Here is a 26,925-nt window from a genome sequence, read left to right as displayed (position 1 = left end):
CGTGGGCTGCTGATCATTGTCATGGCAAACCTAGGTCATCACAATGACCTTCTGGACTGCCAGCTATGTTGGTCTGTTAAACCATGGCAGGAGCATAGTCTAAAATGAGTTCTGTCAGTGTAACACTGACATGAGTAATGCAATGAAATGCTAATGCAATGCATTATACCAGTGATCAGAGTAATAAAAGTTAAAGTCTGATAGAGGGACTAAATAAGTAAGTTAAAAAGATAACAAAATTGTAAAAATATTTTAAAAAAATTCACAAAATAAATAAAAAGAATGAAAAAATAATATACCAATAAACAGGTTTATTTTATAAAAACAACAAAAAAAAGTACATATATTTGGCATCACTGTGTCCAAAATAACATGATCTATAAAATTGTCACACTAGTTAACTTCTTCAGTTAACATCGTGAAAAAAATATATAAAAAACTGGCAAAAAAAGGCAGCCTTTCGTCATACCACCAAAATAAAGTGAAATAAAATGCTATCAAAAATTTGAATATAAAAAAAAAATGGTATTGCAGGAAAAACATTGTGTCCTGCAAAAAACAAGCCACGATATAGCTCAATCAGTGGAGAAATAAGAAATCTATAGTTCTCAGAATATAGAGATATAAAGAAATAAAATAGTTTTTATTGTGTAAAAGCGGCAAAACATAAAAAAATATATATACATGTGGTATCGCTGTAATGGTAGTGACCCGAAGAATAAAGCTGCCTCATCGCTTTTATCACACAGTAAGCGGCATAAAAAAATAAATAAATAAATTCCTGAACTGCTGTTTTTTGTTTATTTTATCTCGTAAAAATAGGAATACTAAGTGATCACAAAATTTTATCTACCTGAAAATGATACCATTAAAAATGTCATCTCATCCTACAAAAAACAAGCCCTTACATGACTCTGTGGGCAGAAATATGGAAAAATTATAGATCTCAAAATATGGCAATGCAAAAATGTGTCTTTGCAAAAATAAGCAGTTTTTAGTATATGATAGTAGCCAAACATAAAAAGTCGATACAAATCTAGTATCACTAATATGCACCGTCCTAAAGAATAAAGCCGCCTAATTACTTGTAATACATGAGGAAAGGCATAAACAATAAATAGAACAAACTCTTGACCTGCTGTTAATTTGTTAATTCTGTCTCCCAAAGATCGAAGTAAGACTCTGCTCACATTTATCCTGTGCTCTACACTGAGCGCTTACACAGGGTTTTCCGTGTAAATTTCGGAAATATGTGATTAAGTTGAAACCCCTAGCAGAAGATTCCCTACAATTAGGCAGACTGTGGACTTGGTCTGGCCTATGATCCTGTGATGTCCGTCTTTAGCGTGCATAATAGCGTGGTCGGCCACAGTTTTATGCACCTCTGAAAAGAAGGACACCGCTGAACAGAGGCAAGATGGAGTACAGAGTAATGCTGCTGGCCTCATTACAGTGAATAGATCCCTCAAGAGTTTCATCTGAATCACGTCATTTGGAGATTTAGATGGAAACTCTGATGTAAGTGCTCAGAGTAGAGTACAGGATAAATGTGATCCAAAATGTTATGTAAAATGTTTCCAATAAAAGCTTCAACTCAATCCACAAGAAAAGCAAGTCCCCACTCAGGTTTGTCATCTGTCAATGGAAATATAGGGAGTTTCCACGTTACTGGTAGCACAAAGGCTCTAGAAAAGCGTCATGGGTCCTCGCCCCCCAAAAGATATTCAGCAACTTCTGTGAGCCCAAATCCAAATGCCCACCTCCCTTCTTAGTCACACAGTGTGCCAAAACCAAATTAAGCATCTACATGTTTGTAATTTTTGTAGCGATGAGAGCCCCCTTAATTTACGGGGTCTATGTCTCCAGAAGCATGAGCTGGGAACAATATATGGGCACTACAATGCACTGCACTACAATGGCAGATTTGTAATTTTCAGTCAGAAAAATCCAATGCTGCTTGTTTCTGGAAAACACCCATGGAGTCAAAATCGTCAGTACACCTGTAGATAATTTTCAAAATGGGGCCACTTGAGGGGAGATTCTGCTTTTCTGGCACATAGGGGGTCTGTATGTGGAGTCCGCAAACTATGTCACAAGAACTTGTTCTCCAAAAGTCAAATAGCACTCCTTTCCTCCCAAAGTTTGCTGTGTGGCTAAGCAATGCTGTAAAGCCACATATGGATTATTGCTATGTTTAGCAGAAATTGTCTGAGAAATTTTGGTGCCATTTTTCCCAATTTCCCCATGTGAAAGTGTAAAATCTAGGGCTTTTTTCTTCACTGTCTAATGGTTTAAAATTCTGTGACATCCGTGATATCAATATGATCAGTGCACCCTTAAATTAATTTATTGAGAGGTTTAGTTGTAAAATTGGGTCACTTATGAAGGATTCTGCTGTTCTGGCACCTCAGTGGCTCTTAAAGTGGGCCATGGCATCCACAAACATGAGAACTGCACTATGCCTCAAAACCCTTGTAAAAATGAAAAGTTTAGGGCTGAAATAAAAATTCAAAGTTTGAAAATGTCAAAATTTTTGAATTTTTTGTCAAATATTCAATATTTTCATAAACAAATGCAAATTATATAGGCCAAATTTACCACAATCATGAAGTACAATATGTCATAAAACAAACAGACCCAGTGCTTGAACACTGTGACCCCTGCAATTGCTAGAAAGAAAGTCACTGAGTAATTTACAAGGGCTGCATAGCAAGTCCATTATAGTCATTGGATGACCATGCCGCCTCCTGAGAGTAACAATATCTCTTTTAAAACAACCCCTTTAATTAAACTAAATATTCCAAGTTAAAGGAATGCTTAAATAACATTGTTTGGAGAAAGTTGATTCAATGACAGTTTAGACCAAGGAAATAAAGTGATAAGTATTGCAACACAAAAACCTGCAAGAAACAAAATGAACATAAACCCTGCTGTAAATGAATAAAAAGCAAGTGTATTTAAATAAAATGGGGTTCTTAGTAACACTGTTTTTGATCAAAAATAGTATATAAGCTATCCCACCATCAACAAGGTGGACGGTCCTACACTGTCTAATATTAAAAACCTTACCATGTGTCAAAGTTTACTTCAATGTGTGAATAAGGGCAGACAAAGGACTGGGTCCCAAACTGTGAATACCAGCCTAGGGAAGCTTTAAATGTATTATCCAGCTCTAGTAAGGGAGGCCACACCCAGGTTTGCACAGAATGCAAAAAATACAAAGAAAAAACACAACATTTGAGCTTGGTTTAAGTTGGAATACATGCAGCAAATAAATGCATATTTCACAATGGCCATGAATCAGAAAAACCTACAAGAAGCAAAATGAACATAAACCCTGTACCAACGTAAACCAAGCTCAAATTTTGTGTTTTTTCTTTTTCTTTTTTGCATTCTGTGCAATGTTTATGTTCATTTTGCTTCTTGTAGGTTTTTGAGTGTGTGTTGCAATACTTATCACTCGTCACAGTCACTCCGGAAACAGACAGTGTAGAGAGAGTTGCTGCTGAGCTAGAGTGAGATTTGCTTGTTTCTAGTTAGTGTTGGTATATCAGACTATATTAGAGACACATATCCATCTGAACTAACAGTCCTTCTGAGGACTAATCCAGCTGAAGAGATATCAGTGCTAGGCAGGCAGGGTGTAAAACAGACTGCAGTGCACATAGCAAGAGGGTCCATTCCAGTTCTGTCTGCTGGTGCTTTTATAGATATTTGTAGAAATAGGCCTATGTAACAGGGGCCAGGAATAATTTTTTTTATCTTAATCCTGATTATTTGCTTAAAAAGCAATCCAGAGAACACCGTTTATCTGCGCCATTTGCTTGTTGGCACTGCAGAATACAGCCAGGTCCTTTCCATATTACAGCGCTAAAAATCCAGCTATTTAAAACTGCGGTTTGTCCGTCACACGGATCACATATAATTGCGCTGAAAATATTGCCATTTTTTGGCCCCTATTTTGCTGCAGTGTGTCAGTGAACTTATTGACACAAGGTCAGCGCTGTTAAAAATAGTTACCTAAAGGCCAGCTATTTAAAACTGTGGTTTGTCCGTCACACGGATGACATATAATTGCACTGAAAATTCTGCCATATCTAGCCTCCAATAAAATTTTGTTGCAGTGTGTCAGTGAACTGATTGATACAAGGTCGGCGCTGTTAAAAATAGTTACCTACAGGCCAGCTATTTAAATCTGTAATTTGTCCGTCACACGGAACACATATAAGTTCGCTCCAAATTCAGCCATTTGTAGTAAGCGTGGAAGATATTGTCCTCCATTTAAAATGGGCAAGGCATGTGACAAGGGACGGGGAACTGGACATGATGGTGATGGTGCATGCAGAGGTCGAGACCGCAGGCAAGCTGAAATTGTGCCACAACAAACACCCACATCTTCTCGCTCGACCTTTCTGTCCCAATTAATAGGAGACCACAGAACACCACTATTAAACACAGAGCAGTGTGAAATGGTTATTGGTTGAATAGCAGATAATGCTTCCAGTCACTTAGCCACCACCCCCACCCTGTCTTCCACACGGTCAAGTCTCCGTAGCTGTGAGTCTGGACTGCATATTCCTCACCCTGATCCTCCTTCTTCCCACCATGTCGAGTGCCCAGAGAAAACTGATCCCACACTCCGAAGAGCTGTTCACTTTTCCATTGATAGATTCGGACCTCTCGTTTGGTCCACTTGAAGCGGGGCAAGAGGAGATCTCATGTAGCGATGTTCAAATATTTGAGCAGCCACGATCAAACAAAGGCGACTGTGGGAAAGTTTCACAAGAGGTGAATGATGATGAGACACAATTGCCAGAAAGTCAAGAGGAGGACTAGGGTGTGGTAGAGGAAGACGAGGTGGTGGATGATATAGTAACTGACCCAACCTGGCTGGAGGACAGGCAGAGTGGGGACAGAAGCACACAGGGGGAGGGAGGCGTAGTACCCCAACAGGCCGGAAGAAGCAGTGTGGTGGCCACAGACAGAAGGTGGGCAATCATTCCCCGTAACACCAACATGACTGAAGTTGCCAGTACAACTGTTAGGTCTTCCCGAGTCTGGTTGTTTTTTAAAACTCTGCCGGTAACCCCAAAAAGGCCATTTGCACCAACTGCCAGGCCAACATCAGCAGGGGTGCAAAACTACCAGCCTGACCTACACCAGCATGATCAGGCACATGGCAACAAAGCACCCGACTTTGTGTGCCAAACCCCAGGGTCCAGGAACGTTGTCTGCAGGTTACACCACTGCTTCTTCCGCTGTTGTGCGTGCAAGCCAATCCCCTGTCCATAGTGCATGCAAAGATGCCTCCTGCCCTGCACTTGTCATTGCAAACTTTAAAATAGCACAGTTAGCAAGCACATCCTTGTCCCAGCGCAGCGTTCAGTTGTCCATTCCCCAGTCCTTGGAACGCAAGTACAAATACGCAGCCAATGCCCAACAGGCCACACTACTAAATTCCCACATTTCGCGACTGCTTGCGCTCAAAATGTTGCCTTTTAGGCTCGTGCAGACGGAAGCTTTCCGCAACCTGATGGCGGTGGCCGTCCCTCGGATCTTGGTCCCCAGTCGCCACTATTTCGTCAACACATTACACAAGCACGTGTCCCACAACATTAGCCGTGCACTCAGCAATGCAGTTACAAGGAAAGTCCACCTAACCACGGACACATGGACAAGTGCTTGTGGGCAGGGATGGTACATCTCGCTGACGGCACACTGGGTTAACATAGTGAAAGTCGGGACCCAGTCGGACCTTGGGAAGGAACAGATCCTCCCGATGCTGAGGATTGCGGGCCCTAGGTAAATCAGAGTTGCCCCCACAGTCTACAGCTCCTGCACCCCCTCCTCCTCTTCAGCCTCCATCTCCCAAATGACCACATCAGTCACAAGCTGGAAGCACTGCAGCACTGCCTCGGCCAAGTGGCAACAGGCTGTGCTGAAGCTAATATGCTTAGGTGACAAACCGCACAATGCTGAAGAGTTGTGGACAGCTCTGAAAGAGCAGGCAAATCTGTGGATGACACCGCTACCCCTACAACCAGGCATGGTCGTGTGTGTGACAATGGCCGGAACCTGGTGGCGGCTTTGAGGCGAGGCAAGCTCACACATGTACCATGCCTGGCCCATGTGCTTAACCTCATAGTTCAGCGGTTTCTCAAAAGCTGCACAGAGCTGTCGGTTCTGCTTGTCAAAGTACGCCACCTAGGGGCCCATTTTAGAAAGTCAGCTACAGCTTTCGCTGCCCTTGCCGTGCTTCAGCAGCATTTGCAGCTTCCGGCTCACCGACTGGTGTGTGATGTCCCCACACGTTGGAACTCTACTTTGCAGATGTTGGGAAGGATTTGTGAGCAGAAGAGCGCAGTTGCTGACTACCAGCATCAATAATGTCGTCAGTATTCAGTTCAGACTCTACAAATAAGATGTCAGGAGTGGACATGGATGTCAGACATCTGTACCATCCTCCAAAACTTTGAGGACTCGACCAAAATGGTGAGCGGCGATGACGTCATAATTAGCATCACCACCCCGCTTCTCTGTCTTCTGAAATGCTCTCTGCTCACAATCAAAGAGTATGCATTGCAGGTGGAGCATGATGAGATAGAGCAAGGAACCATAAAGGGTGATTACACACAGCCCAGCCTCATCTCATCCCAACATGGATTGGGTGACAATGAGGAAGAGGAGGAGGAAGAACAGGAGCTAGTTTTATGCGCTATAGATGGTACTACCTGCACAACTGTCATACCGTCTGTTCAGCGTGGCTGGCCTGAAGACAGGGAGGAGGAGGAGGAGAGCATGGTCAGTCGTCCTCTTGGTGAGGATATGGAAGTTTTGCCTGTTAGCAGTCTGGCACGCATGGCTGTGGATATGTTACGCTGCCTTTCCGATGACCCTTGCGTTCTCAAAATTTTGGGTGACAGTCATCACTGGTTGCTGAAACTTCTAGACCTATGCTACAAGGAGAACTTTATATTTCTTATTCCTGAGGCGGACAGGTCTACAAAAAAGTACCAGAAGGCCCTTGTTGTGAAACTATTAAAAAAAATTCCATCTGAAAACGCTGGCGGCAGAGGTCACATTTCGTTGGACAACCAAGGAATACAGCCGAGAGAGACACAACTTCAATCCAGCAGAGGCAGGAGAACACTGTCAAAGTTCTGAGAGTTTTCTCAGCCCCTCCCATCACACAGGCCCTGAGGCGCGAGGTACTCTCACAAGGAGTGCAAAGTTTGGGAAGATGCTGAGGGAGTACCTTGCCAACCGTACCAATGTTCTCTGTGATTCCTCTGTGCCTTATAATTATTGTGTATCCAAGCTGGACACGTGGAATGAACTGGCTCTTTACACCTTGGAGGTCCTGGCCTGCCCTGCCGCTAGCGTTTCATCAGAGCGGGTTTTTAGTACCAATTGTGGAATTACAACTGACAAGCGCATCCGCCTGTCAACTGAAAATGCTGACAGGCTGACTCTTATAAAAATTAACAAGGGCTGGATTTGGCCTGACTTCTCAACACCACCGAATGATAGCAGAGTAAATAAATAAATAAACTCAAATCCAGTGTCTTTTTTTCGGAGGTGTATTCCCATGCACCTTTTCACACCCACACATGGGTATACGCTTCCTGATTTTGGCTATTTGCTCTTGTCCTCCTCCTTCTCCTCATCCTCATCCTCCACCAACATGTCACCAGGGTGACCGTGGTCCGTGATGCAACTGACTCGCCCCCTGGGCCGTGGGGCACTCGAGACCGGACTTCAGGGCAATGCTGGGAGTAGTAGTGGCGGCCCGGTCCCGTGGCTCAGGGTGGTCAGACCAGTGGTAGTCTGTGATGTACTGTAGGTAATGTCCGACTACGCCACCTGTGGATTGCGGTCAGGGAGGACCGCCGGTGTTGGGGATGCAGCAGGGAATAGTACGACTCCCCACGGGAGGAGTGTAGCCTCAGGGAAGGTAATAGGATGCTGGGGGTGATGGTGCAGGCGCAGCAGTAACCACACAGAGTCCAAGAATGCAGTCCAGGGTCTTTTACTGATCTTATCACAGACCCACCAGGAGTACAGGGTAGGAATGGACCTGGGTGTCTGAGGGCATTCGGGTGAGCTCCGCTGGTCAGGGTGAGTGGGTAGGCCTACCGTTCTCTCTCTCTGCCCTTGCTGACTATCTCCCCCTTTAGTGGTATGATAGCCCACATCCCTGAGCTTGCCTTGTACTACGCCTGTATGGCTTGCGACTCGGGCCTTAGGTATCTGTAGCTTCTCCGTGCTGTACCGGTCCTTCTGTGTGGCGGAGCCTCCAGGCTTCTTGGCCAAGGGACCTGAAATCCCTTGCAGGTTGGTTTTCTGCTGCAGGACCTGCAACCCTGACAGCCTCGGACCCCAATGTCCGGTTGTGTAATCTCTCTCTCTGCCAAGACCGGTTCTCGTCGCCTCTGTCCCTGGCTTTCTGCTCCTCCTTTGCCTCCTGGACTCCTCAGCTGCAGCTGACCTGTCCCTCTCTCCTGGGAACCCTTCTGGATGCTTCAGAAGTGGATCCTGGTCTCCCTAACCCTGCCCTCAGTACAAGTTTTTATAGGGGCAGCCTGCTCCCCCTACTGGCCTGGGACAGGAGGTGCTGCATGCAAATGGTCCATGACCAGAGAACCTCCCTCCTGATCTCAGACACAGCCTTACAAGTTTGTGGCATCCAGGCCTGGGGTGAAACATTCCGCCCTAGGAAAGCTTAGTACTCCGGGACTAAACAAGAAACACGATACAGGGTATAAATTATAACATAAACATAACAGAGAAGAAAACAACAAACAACACCACATATTGAGTTCTTTAGGTCACAGTATGGCCTGTGACCGGGTGTCCATATCACCAACAAAAGAAGAGGGTCACAGTATGATCCGTGACCGGGTGTCCATTTCCCCAACACAACTGGAGCCTTAACCAGGTGGGGGTCTGTTCTTGCCTCGAGTCCTTGACAGTCTTTATTCTTTCCTTTGGTTAGGCTCCGAACATATTTACAAGGAAGTCCCGGTTACTCAAAGTTCATAACCTTTTAGTCCATTTGTCACTATGAAAAACTGGAAAACAGTATTAATAACCAGGGTACAAACATAGCACATTAAATATATATATTATACATTTAGATCTTCCAGCGAGCAGGCATTTGACCCCTAGTGCTCCTGGTTGACCTCCTTAACCCACTGTCTGGTGGTGGACCAACCTGGCTTTCCCCACCATCATTGAGGGTACAGCTAGTAGCTGGTTGTACAGGCAGGGCAGGCAGCTGTCTGTGGGTCCTTTGGCTCACCGCAGGCATGGCAGGCTCACTGTCAGCAGAGGGTTGACTCTCCTGGGCTGCTGGCGTGGGTTCTTCCGCCTCTGGGGCCGCTTGCTCTTCTTGTTCTTCCTGTCCTCCTGTAGGCTCCTGCTGGGTAGGCTGAAGGAAGTGTAGGACAGGTACCACTATTGCGCCATTTATCTGAGTCCAGGTCCGAGGGAACTCTCCGAGAACTGTGCTGATCATCTCTTCCTTGTCCTCTGCGGGTTCAAGGTCATCTTGATCTTCACTTGGACTCTGTAGTTGCTCGGGGCACCATTTTAGGTGGTCTCTGGAGACGGTGCTAGTGGTTTCTCCTCCATCCTTGGTAATCACACATACCTTCGGGTTGTCGTGGTCAGACTGCAGTACTGTGTACAGGTCTCTCTCCCACTGGTCATCTAGCTTGTGCAACCTTCTCTTCCACTTCAGGACCTGCTCACCAGGTTCCAGGGGACCAGCAGGGGCGTGTTGGTTGAAGAGCCTCTCTTGCTTTTCTCTTGCTTGAGCCAGACTCCTCTCCACACTCACCTTCTTGTACTGTAGCCACCGTTCCGTATCCCAGTCTGCATCTGGGAAGGTGTCCTCAGGTGTCAGGACTCCCATCTCCAGGTCTATCGGCAGTTTACCTGGTCTTGCTCGCATCAGGTAAGCCGGGGTGCAATTTGTAGCATTCACAGGGATATGGTTGTACAAGTCAATCAGGTCTGGCAGCTTCTCCGGCCACAGGCTGCGTTCTTCCAGGGGTAACGTCTTGAGGAGATCGATGACGATATTGTTCATTTTCTCACACAGCCCGTTGGTTTGCGGGTGATAAGGCGTTGTCCGAATCTTCCTACAGCCGTAGAGGTTGCAGAACTCCTGGAATACTTCAACCTCAAACACTGGACCTTGATCTGTTAAGACCTGTTCCGGATACCCATGTGGACGGCAGAAGTGTTGCTGGAAGGCTCTGGCCGCTGTTTGGGCTCTCAGGTCTTTAACCGGAACCACTACCAGGAACCGGGAGTAATGGTCCACAATTGTCAGGGCATAGACGTAGCCCGACCGGCTTGGAGACAATTTCACATGGTCCAGAGCTACCAGCTCAAGAGGCTGCCTGGTGACGATGGGCCTCAAGGGTGTCTGCTGGCTGGTTACGTCCTTCCTTCTGAGGTGGCATGGGCCGCAGTCCCTGCTCCACTTCTCGATGGCCCTTCTCATGCCGACCCAGTAGAACCGCTCTCTCAGTAGGAACTCCAGTTTCTTCCACCCGAAGTGTCCCGCTCTGTCATGGTAGGCCTCCAGGACCATTGCTGCATCTCGCCTTGGGACCACTATCTGCCAGGTCAGCTCGTGCGTCCGGTGGTTGACAAGCCTTCTGCACAGCTTAACCTCATAGAGGAATAGCCTGCTTTTCTCCTTCCATATCTGCTTGGCTTCCTCTGGAGCGTCCGGGCCAGGGCTAGCGCCTTCCTGGGTTAACATGTCTTTCACCAGGCGTATTGCAGGGTCGCTATCTTGCATTTCAGCCCAGTCGTGGTGGGGTAAGGGATTGAACATGACGGTGGTCAAGTCTTTGTCTCTTACCCGGTGAGAATACTGAGTGGCCCCATACCGGTGGAACGCAGGGAGCTCTATTTCCTCCAGCTCTTCCGAGTCATCTTCCCCTTCAGGTAGGTGGGGCATTCTTGATAGGGCGTCTGCGTTGGCGTTGGTTCTGCCTGCCCGGTATTTGATTGTGAAGTCGTAATTGGATAGCCGAGCCATCCACCGCTGTTCTAGGGCACCTAGTCTTGCATTGTCCAGATGTGTCAACGGGTTGTTGTCCGTGTACACGGTGAACTTTGCGGAGGCCAGGTAATGCTTAAACCGTTCTGTGACGGCCCACACCACTGCTAAGAATTCTAGCTTGAAGGAGCTGTAGTTCTCCGGGTTTCTTTCAGTGGGCCTCAGCTTCCGGCTGGCATACGCGATTACCCTTTCTCTGCACTGTTGGTTCTGTGACAGCACCGCTCCCAGCCCCACATTACTGGCACCTGTGTGGAGGATAAAAGGCTGACCATAATCGGGGTAGGCCAGGATCTCATCCCCCGTGAGGGCCATCTTCAACTGGCGGAAGGACTCCTCTTCCGGCTTGTCTCACTTGAAGGGTGGCTTGTGACTTCTGGATTTAGATTGCCCTATCAGGAGGTCCTGCATAGGGGCTGCCATTTTAGTGAACCCGGGGATGAACCTTCGGTAGTAGCCTACCAACCCGAGGAATTGCCTCACTTCCTTGATGTTAGAGGGGCTTGGCCAGCTCTTGATGGCTGTAACTTTGTCGGGGTCGGGGGCTACTTCCTCTGCACTCACCACGTGCCTTAGGTATTGGACCTTCGGTTTTAACAGGTGGCACTTTGAAGGCTTCACTTTCAGGCCGTAGCCTGCCAGGGCTTCGAACACCTCGGCCAGGTACTTTATATGGTCCTCGTAAGTCTTCGAATAGACGATCACGTCGTCCAGGTAAAGGAGGACCGTCTCGAAGTTTCGGTGCCCTAGACAGCATTCCATCAGCCTCTGGAAGGTCCCTGGTGCACTGCAGAGCCCGAAGGGCATACAGTTGAACTCGCTCAGTCCCATCGGGGTGGTGAAGGCGGTCTTCTCCTTGTCAGCCTCTGCCACAGGAACCTGCCAGTACCAGCTAGTAAGGTCCAAAGTAGAGAAGAAATTAGCTGATTTTAGAGCTGCTAAAGACTCCTCTATCCTAGGTAACGGGTACGCATCTTTACGGGTGATACGATTGATTTGCCTATAGTCCATGCACATTCTCATGGTACCGTCTTTCTTTTTTACCAAAACTAAGGGAGCTGCCCAGGGGCTACAGCTATCTCTAATGACCCCAGCTTCTTTCATTTCTCTCAGCATACCCTTGGCTTTCTGATAATGAGTAGGGGGTACAGGCCTGTGTCTCTCTTTTATTGGTGGGTGGCTCCCCGTGGGGATATGGTGTTCTATCCCTTTTAGTCTGCCGAAGTCTAGTGGGTGCTTTCTAAAAATTCCCTCGTACTCCTGAACCACCCGGTAGACTCCTTGTTTTTGGTGCAGGGGAGTGGAGTCAGCACCCACATGGAGTTTCTGGCACCAGTCCTCCTTTTGTTTCTGGGAGCCATTACCCTCCGCCTGAGGAGATGGAGACAACGGTTCCACGGCCCTGATAGCATTATGTTGGACGGCAAACAATTTGGCAAGTGTAGCGTACCTGGGTAAGTGTACCTCCCTCTCCCCAATGTTGAGAATGTGAACGGGCACCCTCCCATGACGGACATCAACCACCCCCCGGGCTGTCAAAATGGTGGGCCTGCTGTCTGAGTACACGGGTTCTACCATGGCTTGGTAGTCTCTGCCTCTCAACCCGATTGCAGTCCGACACCAGATCATCATTTCACTTTTGGGAGGCATGGAAATGGGGAATGGGTCACTCATTCTTATGCTACCGATCTCACCACCAGACAGTCCTACCTGCTGCCGTCTCATCAGGGCTCTTATCTCTTTCTGGATGACCCTCTGTTCCCTGGAGCTCGCATTCATCGCCACCTGCTGTAAAATCACAATTACTTCTGAAAGACAGTTTTCAATCACATTAGTACCCACAGTTATTTTAGGGTGACTTTCACGACGGTCAATGTCCACAATGATCACTCCCTGTGCCGGCAGTTCCTCCTTACCAATCTTGATGGTCATCTCTCTGAACCCCACCTGCGGCACGGGTTGGCCATTGCTGACAATGATGCTTAAGTCATCGTCTGGGTAGCGGGCTATGTCTGCGTCACTCCAGTACCGCTTGAAAAGTACGTAGGGGATGGTAGTCACTTGAGACCCGGTGTCCAGCAGTGCACTCATGGGGATACCGTCCAGCACTACGGGTAAGACCGGGCGTCCTCCCACATACTTATCACGCCAATTAGACGGGCCTGATGACCTTATGCCTAGGGGTTGGCCCTCTGCCCCAGGTCGGACCCATTTAAAGTACAGTACCTTGCTATGTGTCCTGGCTGACTGCAATGGCGGCAAATCGGCTGTCCATCCTCAGCGTAGCGGTTGGCGGGCCTCCCTCTGAACTGCGGGATCCTCCTCTGTCAACGCCACGGGACATCCTCCGGACTGGAAGCCTGCTCGATTGGTCTTGACGGTTCCACCTGCAATGACTGTACGGTCCTGGTTAATGCAGCCACACTCTTTGTTAGCTCCTGGACCTGATGGTGCAGATCTGCAGGCTGGGATGGATTTAGGGCCTGTGCATCAGCCCCCACAAGGTCTGCAGGGTAGGGCGCTGCCCCCTGGTGGTACGTGACGCCAGGGCACCGGGAAGCTACAGCGCCACCTGCTGCGGGTTCTCTGAGCACTCGGATGGCCCGATCCTTGAACTGCGCAAAAGTCAAATCGGGGTTCTGTAGGGCCATGAGGCGCAGCTGGGTTCTGTGGGAGCTGGACAGCAGACCTTCTATGAACTGGTCAGTCAACAGTTTATCAGAGTCCTGCACGCTACCAGGGTCAGCTTGTTTGATAGCTCTCAGGGCTTCTTGCAGGTTCAAGGCATAGTCTCTGATACTATCCTGTGCCCGCTGCTTACAGCCATAGAACCGCATTTTTATTTCTGCTGAGGCACGGGTATCAAAGGTACTCCGCAGCCGGGTCAGAATGTCCTTTACTGTCTTTTTCTCTTCATCTTTCCATGATTTCACTTCCCGCTGGGCTGCACCGGTGAGCTGCCCCGTTAGAGTGCTCACTTTCTGTTCTTCCGTCAGGGGATAAACTTTGAACATGCTGTGTAGTCTTTCCCTAAAGTCAGTTAAGGTATGGGATTCCCCTGAGTATTGGGGCAGCCAGGCTGCTCCGGGGATGTAGGGCACAGAGAACGGCATTACCGCTGCTGCAGCCCCGCTGGTTGTAGAAGGCCCCTCCGTGTCCGTCATCTTCCTCCCCCTTAGTTAAGCATGGCCTACCTTCCGACGATCCTCTTCTGTAGGCCACGGCTCCTCTGGTGCTGCTCCAGTTGAGGACCTTGCGTCGCGTCCTGGTGACGTCAGCGTCGCTCTCTCTCCCTTCCAGGACCTTGCGCAGCGTCGGTGCGTGGGGCGGAGCTTCGGGTCTCGCGTGGTTTGGACGTCCACGCCCCTCTTCTTCCCGCGCGGCGTCCTGAAGATGGCGTCCGATGGCGGGAAAACGGCTGAAGATGGCGGGAACCGACGGAAGATGGCGGGAGACGGCTGAATATGGCGGGAAACGGCTCCGGATGGCGGGAAACCTCTTCTTCAGGTTCGTGTACAGTATTTTCCAGGCACGCAATACCCGTTTGTGGCGGGTTGGTCTCAATCCTGCCGACTACGCCAAAGCTGACTCGCCCCCTGGGCCGTGGGGCACTCGAGACCGGACTTCAGGGCAATGCTGGGAGTAGTAGTGGCGGCCCGGTCCCGTGGCTCAGGGTGGTCAGACCAGTGGTAGTCTGTGATGTACTGTAGGTAATGTCCGACTACGCCACCTGTGGATTGCGGTCAGGGAGGACCGCCGGTGTTGGGGATGCAGCAGGGAATAGTACGACTCCCCACGGGAGGAGTGTAGCCTCAGGGCAGGTAATAGGATGCTGGGGGTGATGGTGCAGGCGCAGCAGTAACCACACAGAGTCCAAGAATGCAGTCCAGGGTCTTTTACTGATCTTATCACAGACCCACCAGGAGTACAGGGTAGGAATGGACCTGGGTGTCTGAGGGCATTCGGGCGAGCTCCGCTGGTCAGGGTGAGTGGGTAGGCCTACCGTTCTCTGTCTCTGCCCTTGCTGACTATCTCCCCCTTTAGTGGTATGATAGCCCACGTCCCTGAGCTTGCCGTGTACTACGCCTGTATGGCTTGCGACTCAGGCCTTAGGTACCTGTAGCTTCTCCGTGCTGTACCGGTCCTTCTGTGTGGCGGAGCCTCCAGGCTTCTTGGCCAAGGGACCTGAAATCCCTTGCGGGTTGGTTTTCTGCTGCAGGACCTGCAACCCTGACAGCCTCGGACCCCAATGTCCGGTTGTGTAATCTCTTTCTCTGCCAGGACCGGCTCTCGTCGCCTCTGTCCCTGGCTTTCTGCTCCTTCTTTGCCTCCTGGACTCCTCAGCTGCGGCTGACCTGTCCCTCTCTCCTGGGAACGCTTCTGGATGCTTAAGAAGTGGGTCCTGGTCTCCCCAACCCTGCCCTCAGTACCAGTTTTTATAGGGGCAGCCTGCTCCCCCTACTGGCCTGGGACAGGAGGTGCTGCATGCAAATAGTCCATGACCAGAGAACCTCCCTCCTGCTCTCAGACACAGCCTTACAAGTTTGTGGCATCCAGGCCTGGGGTGACACACAACACCCACATAATTTTTTTAAAGGGTGTTTATGATGCCCATAAAAAGAAAATTGTATACAGTATGTTCATGTATACCCCCCAGGGATAAATGTTTGTCAGCCCATACACTTAATACTTGGGCATTGCAAGTATAGGAGAGCCGCTCCTTTCTAATGGGAACATTTTTTTATGAGGCCCTCCTCCACATCTTTTCCAAGGTTCATTGGAGTGCCTCCCAATTTTTGGCAGCCCTTGCATTCACTAAAAAGGCCAACACTATGGGAGACCCACTTCCTAATAATGGGAACATTGTTTTCAGGAGGCCCTCTGACCTCCACATCTCTTCCAAGGGGTATTGGAGTGCCTCTAAATTTTTGGAAACCCTTGCATTCACTGCATAGGCAAACACAATGGGTGACCCACTTCCTAACAATGGGAACATTGTTTTCAGGAGGCCCTTTGACCTCCACGTCTCTTCCAAGGGGCATTGGAGTGCCTCCAAATTTTTGGCAACCCTTGTATTCACTGCATAGGCAAACACAATGGGAGACCCTCTTCCTAATAATGGGAACATTGCTTTCAGGAGGCCCTCCTCTACGTCTCTTCCAATTGGACTAGGTCCAAATTTTTGGCAGCCCTTGCATTCTCTGTATAGGCAAACAGAATGGGAGACCCACTTCCTAATAATGGGAACATTGTTTTCAGGAGGCCCTCCCCTAAGTCTCTTCAAAGGGGTATTGGGGTGCATCCAAAATTTCAAAGTGGTATTGGGGTGCGTCAAAATTTTGGGCAGACCTGCCACTCACTGCATACGCAATAACAGTATAGGAGACCCACTCTTGAGTAATGGGAACAACAAAGCATTGCCGGCTGATTGCTTTCTAAGAATAGCGAGGGCTGATTGCTGGTCCTTTAAGAATAGTAAAGACAGCCTGATGGCCCTATAAAAATAGGCTTTGTGACTTTCAGAGTCCCTCCTTCATAAATGAAACAGAATGTGTCTGATTATGTCTCACACACCACATGGCCAGATGAAGTTGTAAATGTTAAAATGACATTTCCCGGTGAATGAATTTGTCTTGGTTGAAAGCAATGCAAAAGTGCAAAAACGCATCAAAGCGCTACGTGTGGAGGAGTGTTTTTTGTTTTTGGTTATTTATTTTGCCTTATATACAAGTAATTACCCTGAAAAGGATGTTCCATAACATATTTCCCAGAAAAATCCATTTTGGTTTAGTTTTTGTATGTTTTATTGTGAGTCCGTAAAAGTGGCGTAATACCTCTGACAACGTTGTTGACAGCAGTGACCTGGGAGTCAAAAATGCTTCCACGGGTCTTCCCCATGCTGTTTCCATGTCATTTGAGCTGTTCCCATCAATTTGGGCAATTTTTAGTCCCTCTGCAGACCGCCGGGGGAGCAGCCTGAAAAATGCTTGATTTTCCCATAGACTTACATTGGGCTCGTTGCTCGGGTCGAGCACCCGTGCATTCCAATTTGCTTGACCCAAGCATTGTGCACCCGAGCATTTTAGTGCTCACCCATCACTAATAGATATGTCTCAATAAAATTTAGTTCATTTGTGGAGTCACCAGCCTTCAGATAGTGTTTGTGACCATTCGGCATGTTCTGCATAGGCTGTATTGGTACACAGTTGCTTATAGTCCGCAGCCTTATTCCACAAATGTTTTAAGTCAGAAGATGGCAAGAACCTCTCTACACTTCATCATTACTTTTAGGTCAGTCAATCGGTAAAAGTACTCAAATTCTGAAGGTATCCTCCCTCAAGTGAAGTCATAAAAACCATCAAATGATTTAAAGAAACTTGCTTTCATTAGGAATACACAGACATCACGTGCCAAACACATCTCAACTAGTGATGAGCGAATGTGCTCGGTGATACTCGGAAATCACTCGAGTATCTGGATGCTCGAATATGCTCGACACTCTTCGAGCATTGGCTGGTGCTCAGATTGAATGCATGAATGCCCGCTTTGCATATTTGGTGCCTGTTACACAACCAATAAACATGCAGGGATTGCATGCCAGTCATTGTAATGCCATAGCCATCTAAGCAGTGGCATTACTGTGATTGGATGGCCGCACTACCTCATTAAAGGTTATAAAAGGACTGGCAGCACCATACTTTTACACTTTTTTACTTTTTGCTATTGCACAAGGACGGTTGTGATTGGAGGGAGAGAGAAAATGTCAAGGCCTATGTATGCACAGTTTCAATAATCAGAGTCCGCTAGTGGTGATACTGGTGCTCATGCTAAACCATCATATAAAAGTCCTTCTAAGGGCTAATTGTGTTCTTTTTCTGTTTTTATGAAATACATTCTGCATTTAGCCTAGGAACAACTGCTGAATATAGTCTCTAGGCAGGGCTTAAGGCTTTGCGGTCCGTTGTAAATATATAGCTGCTGCAATTAACCACATTTTTTTGGTGGGGGGATTCACTGTAAAAACTTTATGTTAAAACCTGGAGCCGGGGGAGCGGGGTACCCCATTGAAGCACCGGCTAGGTTCAAAACGGCCATCATCCTGAAGGTACCCCGCTCCCCCGGCTCCAGGTTTTAAAGTGTGAATAATGAATAATGGTTCTTCAATTTGAAATTACTTGCTGGTGTGCTGCCTTTTGTCTATCTACAAAGTATTACAAGACTTCTCTCTTCTGGGCTGAGCACCTGTTGATTGCGATCTCTGGCCATCTGTGGACTGATGCTCATTGAACTGACTGCAGGTAGGTTATCTGAATGGTGCCGGTTTTCTGTTCTTTCTACTCACCTGCGCTGAAAAAATTGACTGTATCGTCATCCATACAGTTTAACGTGCTTTGTGTGAAATTACGGTGGTTTGGAATTTTTAAAAACCACTTGGCCTGCTTCAGGTGACCAAATTTTTTTGTTCCAAAAATTGACTACTGTCATCCATGCAGCGTAAAGGGAATTTGTCAACCCCTGGGATGTTTTTAAGCTACTAATGTGGGCATACAAGTAATAGAATTGTTCAAATAGCAATACCTATATGCCTCATAGCTGCGGTCTTGTTGTTAAAAAATCATCTTTTAATCCTTTTTGTGAATGAATTCTTTCAGACTCTGTGGTATGCAGTGACAGGAAGAAAAAAACTCTGCCTCCGGTGTTCATTTGCGTACCACCCCCTTCCCATCAGCCTCACAGTGCCCTGTGATGTGTATTGGTGGCTCTGGAATTCTGCGCCTGCACCCTGCAGTAGTGTAATTATGCATACTCTTTCCGCCCTTTTATGGACATTGGCTTCATTATTCTTCTGCGCATGCGTCGGTGAGTCACTGCTACTTCAGTAGCAGTGACTCGTTGAGCAGCCACAATGACAAGAAGATGACGGTGAGGATTGGCAAAATTTGTCTAAGGAGATAGATAATGAAGAGACACAGTTGCCGATAAGTCAGGTTGTTGTTAAGTCGTGAAGTCAGGAGGACCAGGGTGCGGTGGTGTAAGATGAGGTGGTGGATGACGAAGTCACTGACTCAGCCTGGGTAGCTGGCATGCAAAGCAAAGCCAGCAGCATTGAGGAAGAGGGATCAGCAACAATGAAACAGGCAGGAAGAGGCAGTGGGGTGACCAGAGGGAGAAGGCAGGCAACTGTTCTGCAGAGCACCGACACTTGTGAATTTCTCTGTCAATGGTTCCTCAGTCTGGAACTTTTTTAAAGAGAATTCTGAGACCAAATAAACAGTCATTTGCAACATGTGCAATGCCAAGGTCAGCAGGTGCCTGACTACTAAGTGCCTATCCACCACCGGCATGATCAGGCACATGTCATCTAAGCACCCGACTCGATGGGCCGAACGCCTGGGTCGACAGTTGGTGTCAGCGGATGACACCACTGCCTCTTCCCGTGTGCTAGGTGCTCCCAAATCCCCAGTACATGACACTGGCGCAGATGCCTCCTGCCTAGTGATGGGCGAGCACTAAAATGCTTGGCTGCTCTGGTCGAGCAAATTGGAATGCTCAGGTGGTCGACCCGATCAACGAGTCCAATGTAAGTCTATGGGAAACTCAAGCATTTTTCCGGCGGCTCCTCGGCGGTCTTCAGAGGGCCTAAAAATTGCAGAAATCGATGGGAACACTGCTCAAATGACATGGGAACAGCATGGGGAAAACACCTGGAAGCATTTCTGACTTCCAGGTCGCTGCTGTGAACAATGTTGTCAGAGTTATTATGCCACTTTTATGGACTCATAATTAGAGTGGAGCGAGCACTAAAATGCTCGGGTGCTCGAAGCTCGGGCCGAGCTCACTGCAAAACTCGGGTGCTCGACCCGAGCAACGAGCCCAATGTTAGTCTATGGGAGACCCGAGAATTTTTGCGGCGGCACCCCAGGCAGTCTGTAGAAAGCCTAACAGTGCCCAAAACAATAGTAACAGTGCTCAAAAGACATGGGGACAGCATGGGCATCGCCCCGGGAAGCATTTCTGACCCCCAGGTCACTGCTGTCAACAACGTGGTCAGAGATATTAAGCCACTTTAACGGGCTCACAATAAAACGTTCAAAAACAAAACTGAAATGGTTTTCCTGTGAAATATGTTAAGGAACTTCCTTTCCAGGGTAAAGACTAGTGTATAAGGTAAAATAAATAAGCAAAAACAAAAATACTCCTTCACACCTTGGGCTATGTTCACAAGTAGCATTTTTCCCAGGCTGCAATACCATACTGCTAGCTTGCACTTGAAATGGGGCCTTTAAGTTTGCAGGAGGCCGAAGCTGGCCACTACCTCATGGTTCCTTCGGCATCGAGGTATCCATACTCAGTCCCCAGCCACCCGGCGGCCGGGTGTCCACTCTTGGTCACCAGCCGCCAGGGGGCGGCCGGGTGTCCATAATCGGTCCCCAGCCGCCCCGCGGCCGTGTGTCCACACATGGTCCCCAGCCGCCTGGGGGCGGCCGGGTGTCCATAAATCGTCCACAGCCGCCCCTATTTCTCCTTGAAAGTTCCCCCACTCTTTTCTTAGCCTGGCCTGCTTTAGGGCAGCATTGGACGAGCCCACCAGAGAACCAGACTCCTCCGGTGGGCCCTGGCTTCTCCATCAGGGGAGTTGAGAGTGCCAAGGTGAGGAGCATGATAATGATGATAGAAGTTGGCATCTGCTCTGTTTTCTTGGAATGCAAGCGTAAGTGTGCAACATGCCACCCACCCACCCCCAGGCTGCAATACCATACTGGTAGCTTGCACTTGAAATGGGGCCTTTTAGTTTGGAGGAGGCCGAAGCTGGTCACACGTCATGGATGCTTCGGCAGCGAGGTATCCATACTCAGTCCCCAGCCATCCGGCGGCCGGATGTCCAATCTCGGTCCCCATCCGCCAGAGGGTGGCCGGATGTCCATAATCGGTCCCCAGCTGCCCCGCGGCCGTGTGTCCACACATGGTCCCCAGTCGCCTGGGAGCGGCCGGGTGTCCATAAAGGGTCCCCAGCCGCCCCTATTTCTCCTTGAAACTTCCGCCACACTTTTCTTAATGTGGCCTGCTTTAGGGAAGCATTAGATGAGCCCACCAGAGAACCAGACTCCTCCGGTGGGCCCTGGCTTCTCCATCAGGGGAGTTTAGAGTGCCAAGGTGGGGAGCATGATGATGATGATAGAAGTTAGCATCTGCTTTGTTTTCTTCGAATGCAAGTGTAAGTGTGCAACATGCCACCCACGCACCCCCAGGCTGCATTAACATACTGCTAGCTTGCACTTGAAATGGGGCCTTTTAGTTTGGAGGAGGCCGAAGCTGGCCACTACCTCATGGCTGCTTCGGCAGCGAGGTATCCATACTCGGTCCCCAGCCGCCCGGCAGCCAGGTGTCCACGCTCGGTCCTCAGCCGCCGGGGGGCGGCTGGGTATCCATAATCGGTCCCCAGCCACCCCGCGGCCGTGAGTCCACACATGGTCCCCAGTCGCCTGGGGGCGGCCGGTTGTCCATAAACGGTCCCCAGCCGCCCCTATTTCTCCTTGAAACTTTCCCCACACTTTTCTTAACGTGGCCTGCTTTAGGGAAGCATTAGACGAGCCCACCAGAGAACCAGACTCCTCCGGTGGGCCCTGGCTTCTCCATCAGGGAAGTTTAGAGTGCCAAGGTGAGGAGCATGATGATGATGATAGAAGTTAGCATCTGCTTTGTTTTCTTGGAAAGCAAGTGTAAGTGTGCAACATGCCACCCACCCACCACCAGGCTGCAATACCATACTGCTAGCTTGCACTTGAAATGGGGCCTTTTAGTTTGGAGGAGGCCAAAGCAGGCCACTACCTCATGGCTGCTTCGGCAGCGAGGTATCCATACTCGGTCCCCAGCCGCCCGGCAGCCAGGGGTCCAGGCTCGGTCCTCAGCCACCAGGGGGCGGCCGGGTGTCCGTAAACGGTCCCCAGCCGCCAATATTTCTCCTTGAAACTTCCCCCACACTTTTACTTGCCCGGCCTGCTTTAGGGCAGCATTGGATGAGCCCACCAGAGAACCAGACTCCTCCGGTGGGCCCTGGCTTCTCCTTCAGGGGAGTTGAGAGTGCCAAGGTGAGGAGCATGATGATGATGATAGAAGTTAGCATCTGCTTTGTTTTCTTGGAATGCAAGCGTAAGTGTGCAACCTGCCACCCACCCCCCCCAGGCTGGAACACCATACTGCTAGCTTGCACTTGAAATGGGGCCTTTTAGTTTGGAGGAGACCGAAGCTGGCCACTACCTCATGGCTGCTTCAGCAGCGAGGTATCCATACTCAGTCCCCAGCCGCCCGGCGGCCGGGTGTCCTCGCTCGGTCCCCAACCGCCAGGGTGCAGACGGGTGTCCATCCTCGGTCCCCAGCCGCCCCGCGGCCGGGTGTCCACACACAGTCCCCAGCAGCCTGGGGGTGGCCGGGTGTCCATAAATGGTCCACAGCCGCCCTCATTTCTCCTTGAAACTTCCCCCACACTTTTCTTAGCCTGGCCTTCTTTAGGGCAGCATTGAACGAGCCCACTAGAGAACCAGACTCATCCGGTGGGCCCTGACTTCTCCATCAGGGGAGTTAAGAGTGCCAAGGTGAGGAGCATGATGATGATGATAGAAGTTAGCGTCTGCTTTGTTTTCTTGGAATGCAAGCACATGTATATAGTAGCGGCTAGGCCTGAGGTGGTCAGAGTTTTGGCGCATATCCTACCTCCTCCGAGGATTGCTGGATGTTTTCCTGCTACTATCCCTGTTCTATGACTCCCGTTAAAACAAAGCTTCAGGTGATGAATGATGGATGAGGTGGTGGCAAAGGAGAAAGATCAGGAGGAACAGGGACCATTCACATCAATATCAGTCCAGTCAACCACATATGTCTTGTAGGATATGTTTCTGTAACAAAAGGAGCGGTTCGACTACACAGTTATAGGGCATGCAGTGAGTGCAATGCCTAACAAAAATTTCGAGGCACTCCAATGCCCCTTGGAAGTGACATGGAGGTCAGAGGGCCTTAACTAAACCTTTTTTTCCATTTATAGCAACTGGGTCTCCTGTGCACTGTTGGCCTCAGCAGTGAATGTAAGGCTTTCCAAAAATTATGAGGAACTGCAATGCCCCTTGAAACAGACGTGGATTACAGCATACTAAAAACCTTCTACCCATTATTGGGGAGTGGGTCTCCCTTAGTGTTCGACTATGCATTGAATAGCAAAAGCTGACTAAAATTAGGAGGAAATGCAATGCCAGTTGTAAGAATGGTGGAGCTCGCAGTGGAATAAAAAGACAATATCAATGCCCCTTGGAAAAGTGGTAGAGGTCACAGTAGCTTAACAAGACAGCTTTAATGCCCATTGGAAGAGACGTGAAGGTCGCAGTAGCTTAACAAGACGGTTTTAATACCCCTTGGAAAATTGGTGGAGGTCGCAGTAGCTTAACAAGATGGATTTAATGCCCCTTGGAAGAGATGTGGAGGTCGCAGGAGCTTAACAAGATGGTTTTAATGCCCCTTGGCAAAGTGGTGGAGGTCGCAGTGGAATAAAAAGACAATATCAATGCCCCTGGGAAAAGTGGCGGAGGTTGCAGTAGCTTAACAAGATGGTTTTAATGCCCGTTGGAAGAGACGTGGAGGTCGCAGCAGCTTAACAAGATGGTTTTAATGCCCCTTGGAAAATTGGTGGAAGTCGCAGTAGCTTAACAAGACGGTTTTTAATGCCCCTGGGAAAAGTGGTGGAGGTCGCAGTAGCTTAACAAGACGGTTTTAATGCCCCTTGGAAGAGACGTGGAGGTCGCAGTAGCTTAACAAGATGGTTTTAATGCCCGTTGGAAAAGTGGTGGAGCTCGCAGTGGAATAAAAAGACAATATCAATGCCCCTGGGAAAAGTGGTGGAGGTCGCAGTAGCTTAACAAGACGGTTTTAATGCCCCTTGGAAGAATGGTGTATGTCGCAGTAGCTTAACAAGACGGTTTTAATGCCCCTTGGAAAAGTGGTGGAGATCGCAGTAGCTTAACAAGATGGTTTTAATGCCCCTTGGAAGAGACATGGAGGTCGCAGTGGAATAAAAAGACAATATCAATGCCCCTGGGAAAAGTGGTGGAGGTCGCAGTAGCTTAACAAGACGGTTTTAATGCCCCTTGGAAGAGACATGGAGGTCGCAGTAGCTTAACAAGACAGTTTTAATGCCCCTTGGAAAAGTGGTGGAGGTCGCATTGGAAAAAAAGACAATATCAATGTCCCTGGGAAGAGTGGTGGAGGTCGCAGTAGCTTAACAAGACGGTTTTAATGCCCCTGGAAGAGACGTGGAGGTCGCAGTAGCATAAAAAGACAGTTTTAATGCCCCTTGGAAAAGTGGTGGAGGTCGCAGTAGCTTAACAAGACGGTTTTAATGCCCCTTTGAAGAGACGTGGAGGTCACAGTAGCTTAACAAGACGGTTTTAATGCCCCTTGGAAAAGTGGTGGAGGTCGCAGAAACTTAACAAGACGGTTTTAATGCCCCTTGGAAGTGTGGTGGAGGTCATAGTGGAATAAAAATACAATATCAATGCCCCTGGGAAAAGTGGTGGTGGTCGCAGTAGCTTAAGACGGTTTTAATGCCCCTTTGTAGAGACGTGGAGGTCGCAGTAGTTAACAAGACGGTTTTAATGCCTCTTGGAAAAGTGGTGGAGGTCGCAGTAGCTTAACAAGACGGTTTTAATGCCCCTTCGAAGACACGTGGAGGTTGCAGAAGCTTAACAAGACTGTTTTAATGCCCCTTGGATAAGTGGTGGAGGTTGCAGTAGCTTAACAAGACGGTTTTAATGCCCCTTGGAAGAGTGGTGGAGGTCTCAGTGGAATAAAAAGACAATATCAATGCCTCTTGGAAAAGTGGTGGAGGTCGCAGTAGCTTAACAAGATGGTTTTAATGCCCCTTGGAAGAGACGTGGAGGTCGCAGTAGCTTAACAAGATGGTTTAAATGCCATTTGAAGAGCCATGCAGTACAGCATCTTAAAAACATTATTCCCATTATTGGGGAGTCGGTCTCCCATAGTCTTTGGCTATGCCTTCCAAGCAAAAGCTGCCAAAAATTAGGACGGAGGAACTTGCAATGCTGGCAACACGGACCTAGGTCACCCTGGTGTGTGGTGGTGGTGGAGGCTGAGGATAAGGAGAAGTGCAAAATACAGCCGAAATGAGGAAGCGTATACCCATGTGTGGGTGTAAAGTGGTGCATAGGAATACACCACCCGAAATAACAAAGTGGATTTGACTTTATGTTTCTCTGCTGTCATTTGGTGGTGATGAGAAGTCTGGCCCAATCCAGCCCTTGTTCATTTTGATAAGGGTCAGCTTGTCAGCATTGTCAGTTGACAGGCGAGTGCGCTTATCTGTTATAATTCCCCCAGCGGCACTAAAAACACGCTCCGATAGCACGCTAGCGGCAGGGCAGGCCAGGACCTCGAAGGCATATAGAGCGATTTCATTCCAAGTGTCCAGCTTGGATACCCAAAAATTAAAAGGCACAGAGGAATCACGGAGGACGCTGGTATGGTCGGCAAGGTACTCCCTCACCATCTTTTGAAACTTTCCACTCCTTGTGAGAGTCCCCCGCGCCTCAGGGCCTGTAAGCTGGGCGGTATCAGAAAACTGTCCCAGAAAGTTGATAGTGTTCTCCTGCCTCTGCTGGATTGGAGTTGCCTCTCTCTCGCCTGTATGCCTTGGTGGGTCAACGAACTGTGACCTCTGCCGCTAGCGTGTTCAGATGGGAATTTTTTTAACAGTTCTGCAGCAAGGGCCTTCTGGTACTGCCACATTTTTGTAGACCTCTCGACCTCAGGAATAAGAGAGTGAAAGGTCTCCTTGTAGCGGGGGTCTAAAAGTGTCACCAACAAGTAACGACTGTCACCCAACATTTTGACAACGCGAGGGTCACGGTTAAGGCATCGTAACATAAAGTCAGCCATGCGTGCCAGACTGGTAATGGGCAAGACTTCCGTGTCCTCACCAAGATGACGACTGACCATGCTTCCTCCTGCTCTTCCTTCTCCTCTGCCCTGTCCTCAGGCCACCCATGCTGAACCGACTGTATGACAGTTGTACAGGTACTGCCGTCTACAGCGCATGATACCAGCTCCTGCTCCTCCTCCTCCTCCTCCTCTCCCTCATTGTCCCCCAATGCACATTGGGATGAGATGAGGCTGGCATGTGTGTAATCGCCCATTACTGGTTCTTGATCCATCTCATCATACTCTGGCTGCAATGCCTCCTCTTTAATTCTCTGCAGAGAGCATTGCAAAAGACAGAGAAGTGGAATGTTGACGCTAATGATGGCGTCATCGCCACTCACCATCTTGGTGGACTCCTCAAAGTTTGCCAGGATGGTTCATATGTCCAGGTCCACTCCTGCAAACGCTGCTGCAACACAGCAAGGGTGGCGGAAGCTGTAGCCGACTTGCGAAAATAAGCTGACAGGTGGCGTACTTTGACGAGCAGATCTGGCAACTCGGGGTACGATTTAAGAAACCGCTGAACCACGAGGTTAAGCACATGAGCCAGGCATGGTACGTGTGTGATCTTGCCTCGCCTCAGAGCAGCCACCAGGTTACAGCCATTGTCACATATGACCATGACTGGATGTAGGTTCAGCGGTCTCAGCCACAGATCTGCCTGCTTTTTCACAGCTGTCCACAACTCACAAGCAGTGTGAGGTTTATCACCTAAGCTTATGAGTTTCAGCACAGCCTGTTTCCGCTTGGCTGAGGCAGTACTGCAGTGCTTCCAGCTTGCAACTGATGTGCTGATATCTGAGATGGAGGCTGAACATGAGGAGGCGGAGGAGGATGATGCACAGGAGCTGTACACTATGGTG

The sequence above is a fragment of the Phyllobates terribilis genome, unplaced genomic scaffold (genome assembly GCF_046119375.1).
Source record: "Phyllobates terribilis strain yellow unplaced genomic scaffold, ASM4611937v1 Scaffold_11__3_contigs__length_659146591, whole genome shotgun sequence".
Classification (NCBI taxonomy): Eukaryota; Metazoa; Chordata; class Amphibia; order Anura; family Dendrobatidae; genus Phyllobates; species Phyllobates terribilis.
The sequence above is the reverse complement of the archived record's forward strand: the minus strand, read 5'-3'. Positions refer to the sequence as shown.